This window comes from Crocodylus siamensis, chromosome 3 (genome assembly GCF_052110815.1).
Source record: "Crocodylus siamensis isolate JL-2025a chromosome 3, ASM5211081v1, whole genome shotgun sequence".
Lineage (NCBI taxonomy): Eukaryota > Metazoa > Chordata > Crocodylia > Crocodylidae > Crocodylus > Crocodylus siamensis.
Genome location: NC_143397.1, coordinates 69,538,001 through 69,555,103, shown reverse-complemented (window position 1 = coordinate 69,555,103; position 17,103 = coordinate 69,538,001). Strand labels below are relative to the sequence as shown.

General features: G+C 41.1%; 1 long non-coding RNA gene across 1 annotated transcript in view; it reads right to left on the bottom strand.

Moving 5' to 3' along the window:
- Positions 1–4,737: 4,737 nt before the first annotated feature.
- LOC149868374 (uncharacterized) overlaps positions 4,738–17,103 on the bottom strand; it is a 139,352-nt gene continuing 126,986 nt past the window's right edge. The window contains exons 2-3 of the long non-coding RNA XR_016441137.1: positions 11,917–11,992; positions 4,738–4,792 (exon numbers count right to left, since the gene is read on the bottom strand). This is a non-coding gene — a long non-coding RNA (uncharacterized LOC149868374). The remainder of the gene's footprint in view (positions 4,793–11,916; positions 11,993–17,103) is intronic.

The window sequence follows — 17,103 nt, the reverse complement described above, 5'->3', positions numbered from 1 at the left end:
TTGGCTTTCTATCCATGAAATACCATCAGCTGCTAGGGGTGTGCTTATATAGGGACTTATCAGGCTTAATGTCAGAGAGGTCATAAAAGAGTGGTCTAGGGTGAATGGGGATGGCAGATCTTCTCTGTATCCATATTCAGTACTGTTTGAGAGTACCCAGTGATGGTGGGGAAGGGGTTACATGAATAGATACATTATAAAAATAAGCTTTTAGAATGAAAAGCTGCATTTTTAAAAGAAAAATATTTGATAATGTCAAAGGAAATAAAAGCTAAGATTTCATCCTCTAAAAGGTGGCTTTAAGCCAACTTTGGCAATATTTTTCAGATAGATTAAAATTAGATTTTTTTTCCAATGATACAATTATTAATTGGTCAGCCTCATAAAAAATGATGCCTATACAGCCTCATTAATGTCAAACACATGATTTGTTTTTTATGTGTAGTAAAATCAGCCATATATTGTTGAGGAGATGCACAAATTAAAGATACCAAATGATCAGTTTTCCAGGGAATGCAATATCTTTTTATACAGTTATTTCAGTCCTCCCTTGTTTATGAGTCTTTCAAGACTGAACATGGCTAGTTTAACTTCGGTCTAAAAGGCAGTCAAATCCTTTAATTTTAATCTTTTGAAGTTACACTTCTGCATTATTATTGACAATAACAGATGAATAAATGGTGAAATGCAAAGAAATTTGGAGCTGATTGTTGCTCTCCCATCCATATAAATCTGAAGTAACTCCAGTAACCATGAGAGAATAAACCAACATCGCCATTGTGCTGCCACAAAAATTTTTTATGATGCCGTTATTTTTAGAAGGATGTCTGTTTTCTTTAAGGTAGGAGACTGAAGGCAGCCCAGAGCTGCCCATGCTATCCAGAAGCCCTGGGCAAGAGCTCCCAGGGATTCAGGGGCCTGATCCTGTGCACCCTGGGAATTCCTTATCCTGTGCCATCCCAGGAAAATCTAAAATTTCCCTGTTTCTGAAGGCACACTCCAAATGTTAGCCTCCAGGACTGGGCCCCAGCTCCTCCTGGGAGCGATGGACGATGTATGATTCACCCAATGTAGTAGGTCAGCTGTTCTGGGACACATCCTGGCACAGCTGATCCGCTTCATTTGGCCATGTCTGTTTTTACCTGGAGGCAACAAGTTGACTTGGTTATTTTATATTCCAAAATGCATTTGTCTATGAGAAATAGGCTAAATTTAAAGAGTTACCTAGGTTTATATGAATGCAAAGTGAAACATAACAATTTGAAGTAAGTAAAAGTTGAACTGATATTGAAAGACCCCTTGTTGGATTCATTTGCCATACAAAAAGCACATAGCTATGAATAGAGAGCAAGAAAGTGAGAAGCAAAGCATTTTAAATCCATCTTCTCTAACCCCCAGCTAGCTCAGCAGATGGGATTTCCCTGTCTTGAATGTCATATTCTCATTACAGGGTTGTATTTTAAAGTGCATTATTTTCTGCTGAATGTGTTTTTAGCTCCCTATCCCTCCATCAAAAAAAATCTTATTCACTTCCAAGTTAACACTATTTAGCTTTTTTTGGTAAAGTGTTCTGCACAATTTGAAATGTTGACATGTACCTGGCATGGAAACTCAAAACAGAGGGGAAACAAATTAAGGAAAAGGGAGAAGATGAAAGATAACATAAAGTTGTTGAATGCCTCTTTCAGGTTACTTTTGGTTGATCACTAAAAGAATACAACAGATATGCTGAAAATACTAATTCAATCAAGTGAATTTGTATTACTGTGCAGCATGTTAGAAACCTGAAATGCTAATATTAACAGCCTTTGAGAGTAAACACCTTAGAAAAAAATCCCCACAAGGATTTATTCAAGAACCCCAGATCCATGTGCACGTGCAGTATGCAGTCCCTCAGACCCATCTGCGGCGCCACACATGCCACAAATGCAGGTGTTCCCTGCACTGCACTGGGGGGCATGTGTGACACTGAAAGATCCCGGTGTCAAAAAATTCTGCACCAGGAAAAAGCAGGGTGGCACATGTGGTGGCAGCATGCACAACCTGAAACCAAAGCCTGGTTGCTGGAGCCACAATGGCTGCTGGCCAGGCTCTGTGCTGCCAGATAGTTGTGGCTACAACCCCTGGAGGCCCTCAGGACCCCAGGTAAGGCTGGTGGGGTCAGCCCAGGTGATGGACCCAGCCTCTCCTATCCCACCTGGCGCACTTGCTGCATGCCAGAGCGTGCATGCACAGGCATACCCTGGGGACAAGTAGTAGTGGCACAGCTATGCACCGGGGAAACATATTTGTCCCTGAGGAAACACACATGAACTCATCTGGACATGCCCCTTATGTCAATGGTGATCTAGAAAAGAAGATAGAACTAGGTTGGACATGTGTAAAAGTGAAGGCAATGGCTGCTGTGGCAGAAGCCACATTAGATAGCTGAATAAACAGGCAGAAATGGTTGACTGACAACATTCTTTCATTTAATAGTGCTTGGGCAAAACTTATGGGGCTTAATATCAGAGCGGTTATGAAGGACTGGCCCAGGATGAGTGGGAATGGCAGATCCTCTCTACCCTAAGTGATGTGTAATGGTGCATCAAGTATTCAGATTCAAATATTATACATACAATTGCTTAACCTGAAGTACAAGCCCCCTGTCCATCCTATAGCATGTGGCTAAATCAGGAATTTAGGCCAGAGTCAGAATGGAGTTTTCCCCCGGAAGTTAAATAAGGAGGCACATTCTGAAGGATTTTGTCTTTTCTCTTACGTATTTGTAGTAGAAATGTCTAGATACAACAGAACGAATAAGAAACCCTGATACCAGAACCTGATTTAGCATTCAGATCCATGCATATAGACTCATCCGCCCTCACAGGGTTGCACTAATGTCAGCAAAACTCTATTTGTATACAAGACTCTACCCCTACTGTTCTAGTTGGTGAATCATGACTTACCATGGCAAACTCTGTGTTTCTGGGTGTTTTTAAAAATATTTTACAGATTACCTTGGCATCTGCCCATTGTAGACCTATTCCTAGTGCATGTGGCCTGGAGTGGGCTAAGGGAAATGAAAACAAAAGAAAAGAAAACAAAAAGGACCAAGACTTTTATCATGGTATGAATCATTTTCAGAACTGAAATTTTGCTTATAAGGGGTTTTCCCATGAAAATCACATTGGAATACAATGGTTAAATGGGCTTAAAATAATCCACATAATTTCATGTTAACAGCAGGGTAGCTACACTGGTAATTACATGACAACGCATAAATTACCATGTACTTACCTGATAACTATGCAGTTAACTTCTTACAACCCTGCAGAGAACAGACAAGTTGTAATACAGTTCTCTCTGTCTCCATGTATTGCACTACAAATTAAATACTTTTTAAGATGGGCTTTCATTCAGAATAACAAAACCCCCTTTTGAAGCTTTTGAATTCCAGATTAACTGCATAGCATGATTTAAGGCTGATGTCCAGTATAATACTTGACATATTTACAAGCAGTGTGTTTTTACCTTTTCTGTACTTTCAACATACATGTTTTTGCATATTTGTCTATGATGATGGTGAGAGTAGCTTCCTTTTTCTGCTCATGCATTTAAGAAAGACAGAGTGGCAGCAAACACTGGCAGATAATAAAGACCGCTGCAAGGCTGATTTTGAAGTTCTCAGGTTTCTCTGAGAATTGTGGACTATGTTAGCACATAGGAAGCCACCATGTGCCTGGAGCATGGGATGTCATTTAAAGGCTTCAAAACAAAACTCCTCAATTAAAGCTGCATAAAAAAAGTTCTCTTTGAAATATTTTCCCCTGTGAATTGAAGTATCAGGCTTCAAGGTGAATACAGGTGAATCTAAGGCAACATGAACATCATATTCAAACTAGAATAGTCACTTTTTAATTTTAGCATCCATTTGAAAAGGGGGAATTAATTTAGGCACTTATAGCTCAATGAGCTACTGAACTGTAGGATCCTCATAAAGCAGCTTTCACAAGAAAATGGACACATAATGGAACTCAAGAACTGTTAGTACAGCTAATATCAGTGAGCACACACCCCACAGCTATATTCATTTTTACTCACACAGTCCTCTATCTGCCATCTGTTCAATACAAGAATGGAATAAATCCCTTTTGATGTGCGTTAACACTATCCTTGGATCAGTAAAAGAAAATGGAGGAGAGAATGGATTAAAAACATATTAAAGGGAAACTGTAATAGCGTGAATTGCAATTTGATAATCTGAGTCGTTATGATTGCAAAATTTAATTGACACCATTGGCAGGGCTGTGATGGGAGGAGTATTCGTATTTGCCATTGAAAACAAATGCAATGATGGTTGGGGATTTTTTTTTATCATGCATGTCTATTTTAAGGAATTAAATTTACTTTAAAAAAAAATCAAGACTGCTACTTAAGTAACTGGTGAGTAGATGATAAAAAATGCCATAACTCCAAGAATGAGCAAGGAAATTCTTGTAATTCATGACATCACAGCTGAGGGGCACAAATTTTACTAGTCAAGTAGCTCATTTACAAAAATATAAAAATCAAGTTAAAAGAAAACCAAGCAGCCAATTCAAAGTGTTAGAATATGAATCTCACCTAATTATGCCATCAGTGGTAAGTTAGTACACCTGGGTCTGTTTTCATTACTTCTTTATCCTGATGTTGCTCCATGTATATTCTTTGTCCCTTTCTCCCACAATCAGTAAGGTTGAAACTCCCATTTTCTTCTATGGTGTGAGGATTTCTCTCTACATATTTTAGTTGACAACAGATGTATCAACACCTAGTAGGGATAAAGGTAGGTGCAAATCATTAGTCTGTGAATGGAACTTTTCTCTTGGTAATGTATTGGAACATGTATTGGAATGTGCCATGCTGGGAGCGGCATGTGTTCTCCCAGCATTTAACTGATCAATTATTATTGCACTTTCTGTTCAATGGAGCGAGAACAAATTTTCCAATAACACAGGAGTCTCTAAAGTATTCAGAATTTTTTTTTTTTGGAGAGGGGAGCTGGGCAGGGAGGGACATGTTCACTCCAGTATTGTGGAACCTCTCAGTTATTACCTTTTGAACAAACTAAAGGAAAGATTGCCCCTGATAATCAAACATGGGTTTTATACAGATTGCCATGGATCCTGGAACATAGTGTTTTAGTTTTGTTTGGTGCCGTATTTGGTGAGGAATAAAGTTCATAGTGATGTTCCTCATGATCAAATCTCAGGTTTTTGTGGATTAGGAAACAAAGTAAACGAGGGCTTGCCTACAGAAAGGGTGTTTGTACCACATCGTGCTATAGCTGTGGAAATCAACAGTTTTTAGTATGCTGCAGATATAAATAACAGACAGTTAAATCAATGTAAATTGCACTTGTGCATCATCAGCTTGAGATTGATGCAGCATATTTATTTTGGTAGGTTGAGGCTAGCCAGCCACATACAAAAATTCCTATGGTATACATCAGGATCTGTAAAATGCCTTTCAATTATTTTTATCCTACTAGAGCCAGATTTTGTCTTCCTGAGGGTACTCTGCTCCTTAAAGAATCAGGTTCAGATTACAGAAATCAGATAGTATGGTGACAAGGGCCATATTGAAACACATCTACAAGGACAGACAAGTGTCCCTGTTTTTACTGTCTTCTTCTGAGAAGTATAGCTCCAGTCTGGTCTAGTCGGTATAATGAAGAAAAAGCAAAGCAGTATTCCAGTTACATTATGTATACTGTCAATTGGAAATGAATCCAAAATATTGTGTGGAAGCATAATTGTTAGGAGCTTTCAATGTAAAACATTATGGCAGTAGTTATCTGTGCTACCATTTGTGAAGGAATCAGCTAGTACAATCACAAGACAAACAAATTCCTCTGACTTCACTCAGAAAAGCTTGTGAACAAATTACCATTATCCCATTTTGGCTCTGGACCATTCTGAAAAGCAAGAGATATCACATTACTCATATGTTTGAGACAACTGCTTTATGTGTCAGAGAATATCACCAGCCAGAGAACTGGAAAAACCTAGTTATCCCAGAATGTAGTTATCACATGTAAGCAGCTCTGCATTTCTTCATTGTTTCAACTTGATGCTTTTCAGAAGTATCCCTTAGGCTTGTGAACCTGGAGAACCTTAAATACTTTTAAAGTAAGAGTTTGCTTACAGTCAAGCAGAGGATGGAGTCCAAACTCTCGCAGCTTCAATTAACCATTTTGCTGTAGTGGTTCTACAGAATGTTTCCCTATTGTCCCTAACTAGGGTTTTAACCATTTGAGGTATGTGCAAATGCTATGCTTACAGCCATTTATATGAGTAATTTGTTGTAAATTCACCTAAAACTTTGTAGGAAGGCAACATTTACCATCATGGTTTTCATTGAACATTAGTTTTAAAGTTTCACCCCAAATCGAAATTTAATTAGTTCATGACATATCCACTTATGATCAAGTATTTATCCAATCGGGAACAAAATCACTATCATGTGACTTAACTGAATAATAACAGTTAAGCCATCTAGATGAAATTTGGAATACTGAATAAATTCAGGAAACATCGCAGCATATTTTCTGAATAAATCAAAATAATGAATACAGTAAAGGAAACAATGGCTTACTCTCAGAGATCCCACAAGCAGAAAAAGAGGCTGAATTCAACTGATAAATTATTCACTGTAAATTATTCTCTTAACTCTAATTATGTTTATTATTACTCATCTTATCAAGACCAGTGAAAAGCCGAGGCAGTAAATAGAGTGCTGGAAGAGGAGAAAAGCAGTTGTATTCCTGTCTACTTCTATTGTAAAACATAGCTCCAGAATGTGGAGCTTCACTGCGTGACTTCACTGTATGCATCCCATACAAAAGCAGGCCCACAACTCCAACTCTGTGAGCAATCCCCAGAAAAGGCTGTTTTTTTCTTGGATCCCTTTAGTGGAAAATCCTTACAATATGGGGAAACTCCAATTTGACCGCGTGCTTTTCGATATTATATGTTTGCTGTTTGGCTTCTCTTTTTTGTCTTTCACTTCTTTCATGCTGTGTGAAAATGGTACTAACTTCACACCAAGACTCCTTCCCATCCCTCACCTTGTCTCTGGGGGAGACAGGGGGGACATGTGCCCCCCAGATTTGTGTACAGGGCAGAGGTGGGCTGCCTGCTGTGGGCTGGGGCTCTACGCCCTGCTGTCTTTGCCCAGGGAGCCGCATGAGAGTGTGTGCCACTTCCTACCTGCTGGGTGGGCAGGAGACACACCACATGGCCAGCACATGGCTCTCAGGGGCAGGGGCAGGGGCAGGGCCTGGGGTGAATGGGGCCCCAGAGATTTCTGTGCCCTGTGGGCAGCTTGTTCAGAGGCATGGGGGAGTGAGGGCATGGCCCCCCGCTGCAGCAGGCCCCCCCATCAAAGGCATGAAGAACATGTGCCTCCTGGATTTGTGCGTGGGGCAGAGGCGGGATGCCTGATGTGGGCAGGGCTGTATCTGCCCTGCTGCCTTTGTCCCCAGAGCCGTGGGAGTGCGCCTCCTGCTGCCCACCGGGCATCCCCGGGAGCCACGAACTAGGAGCACCACATGTCCCCTGCCCACCTTGTAGGTAGCAGGAGGCACACTGGTGTCACACAGCTCTGGGGGCAAAGGCAATACTGAGAAGGGTACAGAGATACCCAACCTACAGCGGTCAGCCCTGCCCCCGCCCCTTCCCTCTCCCTACCACCCCTTCCCCTCTACTTACCTGCTGGGTGCTGTGTTGTGTGTGTGGGTGTGTGTTTATTGGCCCCTCACTTCCAAGCCACAGCCCCCCTGCCCTGCTGTTACCTTTAACTTCTAACCCATAGTACCCTGCATCCTGCCTTCTCCCTGAGCTTCAAACTCCCCAGCACACATCTACCCACAGCCCTCCACACCTTCACAAATAACACCCCCCCCACACACACGCTTCAAAAATAGCATCTCATGATTTACATTCCAAATCTGTTGATTTTTAAGAGTTTGTCTCATGATTTTTGATATGGTGGGGCTGGCAATACTGCATTTGGGGAGGCTGCAATTCCCTACTGCTGCATCTCGGGGACTTTAAAGCACAATCTTGATATATCATACAAAGTACACGGATTCATTTTCCTTTGGTCTCAGGTTTATGAGCAGCCAGTGTGATAAGTCCAGCCAGTTACTGTTTCCAAGTGAGGTGGTGCTTATCCAGATTGGAGAATATATTGTGCAAAACCATATCTCTTGCAATTCATGGCCTAAATAACATTTCCAGGTTCTACTGTTATGCTGGTATTATCAAATGAGTCAATGGTAAACCATAAAATTTGCAGTACAGCAAAACTAAACTGTTCTTTTTTAACCATGGTAACATGTTTCATGTCAAGTGACTGCCTTTTCAGAATCTGAAATACTAGGTGTGTTAAAAGAGAATAATGGGACCATGCCCTTTCTAAGACCTATTTTTCAGCATCTCTAGAGATTTCCTTGGTATGAAAATAGGCCCTGAGAAGGGCATAAACTGGCAATTTTGCCTTGACCATGAGCCCCCCCCACCCCATCCTCCCCCCGCCCAGCCTGTTGAGCAAGATCGTTCTAGGTTGCAGCTTAATTATGTTATGTGCTAGTTCATTCTCAGGTTATTTTCTATTTGCAGAAATACTGCTCCCAATGTATTATTTGACTCTACAGAAATATTAGTAATGAGTCCACTGTTCAGGTTTTTTTGCATAAGTATAAATATTTGTGTGAACTCAGTGTTAAGTGAGCAGTTTATGGCTTTAACATGAACACAAATAGAATATTATAAATACATATACTAAGTGTACATACGGTGTATATGTCTTTTAAATTAATTCATTTTGTTTCACCTTCTGAGAACCATGTTTACATACAACTATACTGTAATAATCTATTGAGAAATTTCTAGGTGATCATTAATGTGTTTTCATTTGAGCTCCAGAAAGGTTTTTCTATTGTGCAGCCCTCCACTGACACACTATTCATGCTTTCTATTATCCCTCCAGCTTTGTCTTCAGCTAAACATATTCTTTTTTTCCCCTCCAAGTGATTATTTGCATGAGGATTTGCATTTAAATGGATGCGGAAAGTGCATTAACAACACCTACACTAACAAAGCAAAAGCTGCTCAGTATTTGTTGCTGCCAGACATGAATAAAAAAAATTCAATTAATGTTTTGTGAGAGAAGTTCTCAGGTAACTGCATTTGAGGCGCAGGCTCTTCATTAGATTGCGTTTAATACAAGCTGTGCATAAAGCATTATTTGTGTGTCAATAGCCTAATCAGAAATGAATGATTACCAGAATACTATAGTGTTATGTGACATCAATTTTTAGCTTTTGGGTTCAATGAGAACCTCCTGCCAGGGTACTCTGGAGATTTCTTCCTAAATTCTGGCTTGTTTATACCTCTTTCATTTTCCAAAAACATTCAGTTGTCTATTTTTTGGGGGAAAAAAATACATTGATTCAATTGCAATGCAGTTTTCTTTTTTCTTGTACAAGCTCAGATAATGGGAATTTTGCAAATGGCCTGAATATCTGAAAGAGAGAGAGAGTAGATATGAACAGAACTGTTGTGACTTGCATATTAAGTACAAATGCAAGATTATCATTTAGTGCTTTGAGTGAGAAAATTAAATTGGACTTGGGTAAAGGATTCTATTACAGAATAATATTTTGTCTTTATTGTTAATTATTTTGTTTACAATAGTCAGTTTAAATGTATATTATTTATACAGTGACACATGATTTAGCATAAATAATTTACACAGAATATGGAGTTAATTTCTAATTAACTTTTAGCTCTGTTGGCTTGTAAAGCTGCTTTAGATTAAAACGCTCTCTCTTTCCACTGAGTTCCTGAAGGGTAGCAGCCGACATCATCACAAACATTCATTTGAGAAATATGTTCATTTTACTAAGAGCTATTAATTTTAAAAGGTTGCGTAAAATAAAGGGGGGATAAGGAAAAAAGGCAGTTTTCAAAATAATCAACATCATTTGTCTTCGTATGATTGCACAAGAAAAACAGACTGGAGACATTTGCTAGCCTTCTGAATATAATATGGCACTAATGCCTCCATGTCCTAAAATGCAATTATTCTTTATTGCCTAAAAACAATTTGCCATATACTGTATGTGCTAAAGAGAAATCCATAAACATCTGAGGTAAATCACTAACAGGTCTTTCTTGTTTATAAAGATTAAAAAAATCTATATTTCCCTACCTGTTAATGTGGAATAGATCTAAATAAAGCAAATTCATTGCTTCCACTGAGAGTTGTAATGCAACAATGAAATAATCTGATTTCACATATTATAGTTAGTGTCTTCTATATCCCTGCCATAACAGGTGTAATAAATAAAGCAGATTCTAAAAACCCACAGTATAGCTCCAGTGATTGACTTGTAGCCTGCATGAGAAACAACGATTTCAAATGAAACAACCTATGTTCTTTGTAAGTTTGTATTATGTTAAATGTACTTCTAATTTCTCACTCTCCCATGCTGTCTTTCATGAAGGGAAAAAATCAAAATATGGTAGAGTTCACATCTACTCCCGCCCCCACAAGTAACAAACCAGATCATCAGACTCCTTTCCACTAGGCTAGATTGAGCTTTTGGTGCCAAATGTTGGTTTCATTTATGCATTGTACAACTCCTGTTGTCTTCAGTAGAAGTTGCATTGACACAACTGAGGGAAATATCTAGGATAATATTCATATTGGTGATGTTGCTATAACCCTTAATACATGTTCCACTGCCACAAAGCAGGATATGCACTGGTACAACTTGACTCAGTATGGTAAACTAAGGTATAACACCTACTTTGTGCTGATTTACTGTACCTACATTGCGGGGAAAGAGAGAGGACAGACAAATCCCCAGCTGGTGAACTTTGTCATAATTATACTAGCATCAACAATGTTGTGACAGCTTATACCAGCTGAATATCTGCCCCTGTCTGTTTACCCAGGTGCACATACATCAGTTTATTGTATTATTTACATCCATTTCTTCATATTAAGAAGCCCTAAGTTTGCTAATTCTTCAGCCTTCAGATCTGATACCATGTCACTGTACTAATTTAGACTGAAATGAGCTTTGTGTATCATTCTTAATACACATTCACAGTATGGTCTCTAATTGCTCCTTTGGAGCTGTTAATGCTTTTTTATTGCCTAAAAAACAATTGTCTATATGAAACGTAGTCATATAATCCTTGGTTTATGTTGTGAATACATGTCATTATGTACAGTGGGCCAAATTCTTTCAGATTTCATGGACCTGAATTCTGTTGTCACTTCCACCAATGTAAAATGTAAATAATGACATTGAAGCTGGGGTCATTCCTTTCAATTTCCCATGGTATAATTGAGGCCAGAATTTGGATGCCTTATCAGCTTTCTGTGCTATGTGGAAAAAGGGTAACAAATACAGAATATGTGTGAGAAGGGCATGGGTAGAAAAACTGCAAGAGAAAAGTTTGTTGAGAGAAGGTGAATGGAAATATAGAGGAGGGAAAATTAAAGTCTAGATTTGCAAGACATCAAAATACTTACTGGAATACTTAATAGGATTTCTTGCCCAGGTGGAATTCAAAACCTAGAGTTAGGCACGTAAGAGTCCCCCAAAAATGCATGGGGAAAGGGAAAAGAAGAGAAAGATGAAAAAATAACAACAAAAATAAGAAATGTCTTAGCTACCCTCTGAAGATTTGGGGTTGAAAAACGAATAGTTTAGGGCAGCAGAAGAAAGTCCTTCCACTAGCGTTCAGTAAACTAGTTCCTTAAAAAGTCCATTATCTTATACTTTTTCTAATACGTGAAGTGAAATAGCTGTAAGAGAAAAGTAATGTGTATACAATCACAGTGGAAGAATAAAAAAAAAAACCTGTACTGTACCTTTATTGATCAGTATCTTCGAAAACTGCATTTAACCACAGGAGGATATTAGTATCACAAAATCCATCAGAAAAACCTAAAGAGAAAGAGGCTTTAGGAAAACAAAAATGAATAAGCAGCAATTGATTGCCCTAGGTTCATGCTTTACTAATTTTGGTTTGTTGTGGTTTATGTCAGTTAGGTTCAATGAACTAGTTTTCTAGTTGGTAATTCTTTGCTTTCTCATGTGACACCTCAAGACCTAGATGTCAATTCCTGTTGTAGGTGTTTTGCTTTTAATTCCATATGGAAGGGGAGGGCCAAACTTTTCATTTTAAGTTTGATTTCTTTTATAACTGGTCAAATAATGCTTGGAACTAGGCCAATAACAAGGTCCTCCATATGCAACATAGAGAGCTTGTCTATATGGCCTCTCACCTCATCCTAAAACCACTGCTGAAAAAATAAAACTGGTTTCAAATTTACCTGCTTTCCTTGCCCAGTCACTTTCTTCTCAAAAGCAAAGGGTAAAATCCTGGTGACAGTGGGAAACCAGTCAGAGTTTTGTTACTGATTTCAAGTTGAGAGCGCAGCTGGAGTACTGCATCCAGTTCTGGGCACCGCACTTTAACAAGGACATGGACAAGTCTGAAAGCATCCAAAGAAGAGCTATCCATATGATAAGAGTCTTAAAAGGCAAGCCATATGAGGAAAGGCTGAGGGACCTGGGACTCTTCAGCCTGAGGAAAAGAAGGCTGAGAGGGGACCTGATAGCAGCTCACCACTTCACTACGGGAGTATATCAAGGGCTCGGTGAGCAACTGTTCACCAGGGCACCCAAGGGGAAAACCAGGTGTAATCACCACAAACTCCTGGAAGATTGATTCAGGCACAACATTAGGAAAAACTTCTTCAGAGTCAGGGTGTCCAGACTGTGGAATAAGCTCCCTCCAGAGGTGGTGCAATCACCTACCTTGGAAATCTTCAAGAGGAGACTAGACAGTCACCTTGCTGGAGTCACCTGACTGCCAGTTATCTTTCCTGCTTGGTGCAGGGGGCTGGACCTGCTGGTCTTCCGAGGTCCGTTCCAGCCTTGCGATCTATGAATCTATGAAGTCTGTGAGTCTCTGAGTTTGCACCATAGAATTCTGTAGAAAGCAACTGGCCTGTTGAGAATTCCGTAGGTGGTAATGTAACTTGGGCTAGCGACATACACAAACTGGTTTAAGTGATCAGAAACTGGTTTAAACCTGTAACAGAACAGACGTTCAGTGCACGTAAACCAGTTTCAAAATAGCTGAAATTGGTTTAAGATAAACCTGGTTGAATGTAGAATCAGACTTAACTGTTTTGAGTCAAACCAGTTTATGCAATATCTGTCCCAGATCCCTTCCTGGTTTAAGTTAAACCAGAGTCCCCCAGCATCCCAGCATGCTCAAAGGCTCGGCTGTGCTCTCTGCTCCAGAAAGCACAGGCTGCCCTTTGCCCCTCTGTTCTCTAGCCAGGGGTGGGGGTGTGGCCAAACACCAGCAAGGAAGGGGTTTATTACCCCTCTCCCCTTTCCCATTGGGGCACCACAGTTGAGGTCTTCCTGGCCAGGGTGTAACAGCCATTCAGGCATTTGTCTCTCTCCCCACTCCAGGGGCAGGGACAGGAGCACTGCTATCTGCCTGCCTCACTGGCAGATGCAAGGCTAGGGCTGCGGGTCTGAGCCAGGCCAACCCATGGGGACCAAGCCTTTGGCTCAGGCTGGGAGGCATGGCAGGACAGTACCCCCAGGCCAGCTCAGAAGTACTGGCAGCCCCAGAGCCCAGCAGCAGCCCACTGTGGGGGTTCACAGCCCTTGCCAGGCCCCTGTCCTGTACATCACCTGCCCTACAGGCTGCGTGCTGGCTAGAGCCAGAGGAGCTCTTCTGAATCCCTCACCTCCAGCTGCCACTGCCACTGTCCCATGGCTCTGGGTGGGCAGGTGGAAGCTTCAGCCTGGTGGCTTCTGCCCAGCTCATGGAGCTCTGGCTCCAGCTCTGGCTGCTTTCCACTTGGCCCCCCAGCAGAGGTTGCTAGCTCATAGTTAGTACCAGGTGGGAAGAGCGGGAAGAAAGCAGCTGGAGCTGGAGCCAGAGCTTTATGCTCTGGGCTAAAACAACACCCCCATACACACCTCCCACAGCAGCGTGGCAGGGGCAGGAGGGGGAATAGCTGCTAGAGGCGAGGGGAAGCTGACTGCTGGCTGGGCTGGGCAGGGCTGTTCTCTTACTCTCACCTCTAACTGTGGCTCCTGTTCCTGCCCCACCATGCAGCGCAGCTTGCCGGGGGTGGGGGGTAGCTTCTGCCCAGCACCTGGAGCTCTGGTTCCAGCTCCAGCTGCTTTCTGCCCACTCTGCCCACCTTCCTCATCCAGCCCAGCATGATGAACAGCCCCTGTTGGGGGAGTGGGTGGAAAGCAGCTGGAGCTGGAGCTCCTTGCTGTGAGCAGAAACTGCTGTGCTAAAGCTATTCTCCCCACTTGGAGTGGCTCAGCAGGAGCAGAAGGGGGAGGGGGAGGAGGAGTAACTGCTGGAGGGGAGGGGAAGCTCTGTGCTGGCTGGGCTCAGAAGGGCTATTCTCCTCTGTCCAGCTGCAGCTCTTGCCCTGCCACACAGCAGCTCTCAGGGCAGGGGGAGCATCAGCCCTGTGGCTTCCTCCCAGTGCCTGGAGCTCTGGCTCCAGTTCCTGCTGCTTTTTGCCCACTCCAGCTTCCCAGAGCAATGAGCAACCTTTGCGGGGAGGGGGATGGAAAACACCCAGAGCTGGAACCAGAGCTCCATGCACTGGGCAGGGAAGGGGGTTATTATCTTCTCCCTCCAGCATCTGGTGAGCTCCATGCAGTGGACAAGGAAGGAGTTTATCTCGCCACTCTCCCTGTGCAGGGAGCAATTGGTAGCGGCCCAGGTGGGCAGACCTTGGGTACATTCCCCAGGGGCAGAGTGGGGAATAACTCCCCTCCCTGCTCCCTCTGCCTCAGGAAGCCATGCTGGCTGACGTTTGGCTGTGCCCCGGCCCTGCCGCTGTCACAGCAAGGGGAGAGTGCCCAGTGGACCCTGGCTCTGGTCCGTGGGACCCCTCCCTGGGCAGTTCACTCCAGGTTAGTGCCTGGGATGGCCACGCTCCCCAGCACAGCTTCCCTGCAGCCCCCCAGCTTCTGGCCTGAGCCACTGCAGGCATGTGCCTGAATTTTGTGTATGTCTGTCCACTTTCTAGTTGGTTTGATCTAGGTAGGTTAGACTAACCTGCAAAGATTGAATCAATTCAGGCTCCAGCTTTTTGAATGTCTGTCTCTAGAACATAGGTGCATCATGTCCTTATATCTGCTCTCTCTGTATCTAACATTTCTCAATAACTTTTACTAAATTAATTTAGGTACCTAAAATTTGAAGTGGTTTATTGATATACATCACATTTTTCATCTACTAACATAATTAACTACAAAAATGACTTTTGCCACTTCCTAATTATCAGACTTCTTTATTTTTCTTATAGTGCTAGCTAAGAAAAAGGGATTCAGTATCCCAGTTATTTGATCATCAATATATTTTGGCATTCCTTCTCTAAAATGAAAAATTCATTGAGTTAATAAAATAGTGAATAAAGGAAAACTGGTAGACATATACTTTGATTAGGAAAAGCCCCCCCCAAAACAGGAAAACAAAAAACACATACACACATTGTTTGAAACCCTTACAACAAATATATAAAGAAGTTGAGAAGAGATAGATACTTGACAAAGTACTGGCATGGGATTGACACTGGTCAAGGTTAGAATATAGGGAGAAGGCATAAATGCCTTTTTAGGCAGTTTGCAAAATAGGATATGCATAGGAGCAGGGTATCCCAGGACTTTATACAAAGTTCTTATGTGGTTTTCTATAAGTATATGATGAAGAAGAGGGGGTGAATACTGATGCAAAATTTGCAACATTATTCAGATTAGTCAAGAGTAGTTTATGACATATGACACAGTGCTTTTTAAAGAACATAAAATTAGTCAACTGTACAATGAAAGTGAATGAAGTCAAGTGTAAGATAATGCACATTGAAAAGAGCCATGTGAAATTATCATAACATACCATTCAGGAAGAGCTGTAAGGTATCACTGCAGCTAATTCAAAGAAAATATCTTCTCTATATGCAGCACTGGCCAAATAAACCCCCAAGATATTAGGTTGCCTTAGATACAGTAGAGATAATAAAACTGAGTATTGTAACATTATATAAAGCAAATCACTGGAATAGTCTCATTTTGAATACTATGTGCTATTCTGGCCAACTAATCCTAAATAATAAAACATCTGATAACATAGTAGCTATTAAACAGGTGCACAAAAAGATCAATGAAGATTGTTACAGGCATGGAAATGACCATTGGAACCATTATTTAAAAGAGCAGGACTATGTAGGAGGGAGATGAATGAGAGTTATATTGAAAAAGTAACAGAGAAGGTCAGTTGCTACTCCACTTTGCCAAAACATGAAGGAAAATAAACCGCAATTACAGATTTTAACCTCAGATAAAGTTCTAGGAAGACTTATTTTTTTCTGCTGGGAATGCTATACTCACCTGATTTAAATCCACCATACATGCAGACAGAGGAAAGAAGGGGATAAAAATCATGTAGTGAGTGAATAAGGACAGTATTTTCAGAGCAATATATGCTATTCTTTTCTCTCAGATGTCCTCTTTCCAATATCACAATTGCCAGAAGAAGCAACTTTTAAAAAAAGATTTGAAGACTTGTTATTCAGAACCACGGTTTCTGTTAAGCTTGTAGTGCTTTTCCCCTATTCTCTACTTAACAAAGGATGAAATTTTAAATCAGGATACAAAACAAATTCACAGTTTGTTGTCTGTTTCTGAATAGCTTGGCCCAATGAGAAACAGGAAGGCTGAGAGGAAGGAAAATCTAAGTGGGATTTTAAATTAGAGATCAATAACTAATAGCACTAACATTATTGTGGTTTAAGGGCTCAATCATGAAATCCTGACTTAAAAGAATAGCAGAATCAGGTCCAATTTATTTCTCATAGTTCCACCATCCAGAATGGGAAAAGCCTTTTATTTAACTGACATTTATTTCTTGCAACAGCTTCTTTGTCTACTATTTGTTTACACTTTAAAAAGAAGAAATGTTGAGAATAGATGGGGACAATTCACCTTATGTATAGATGCCT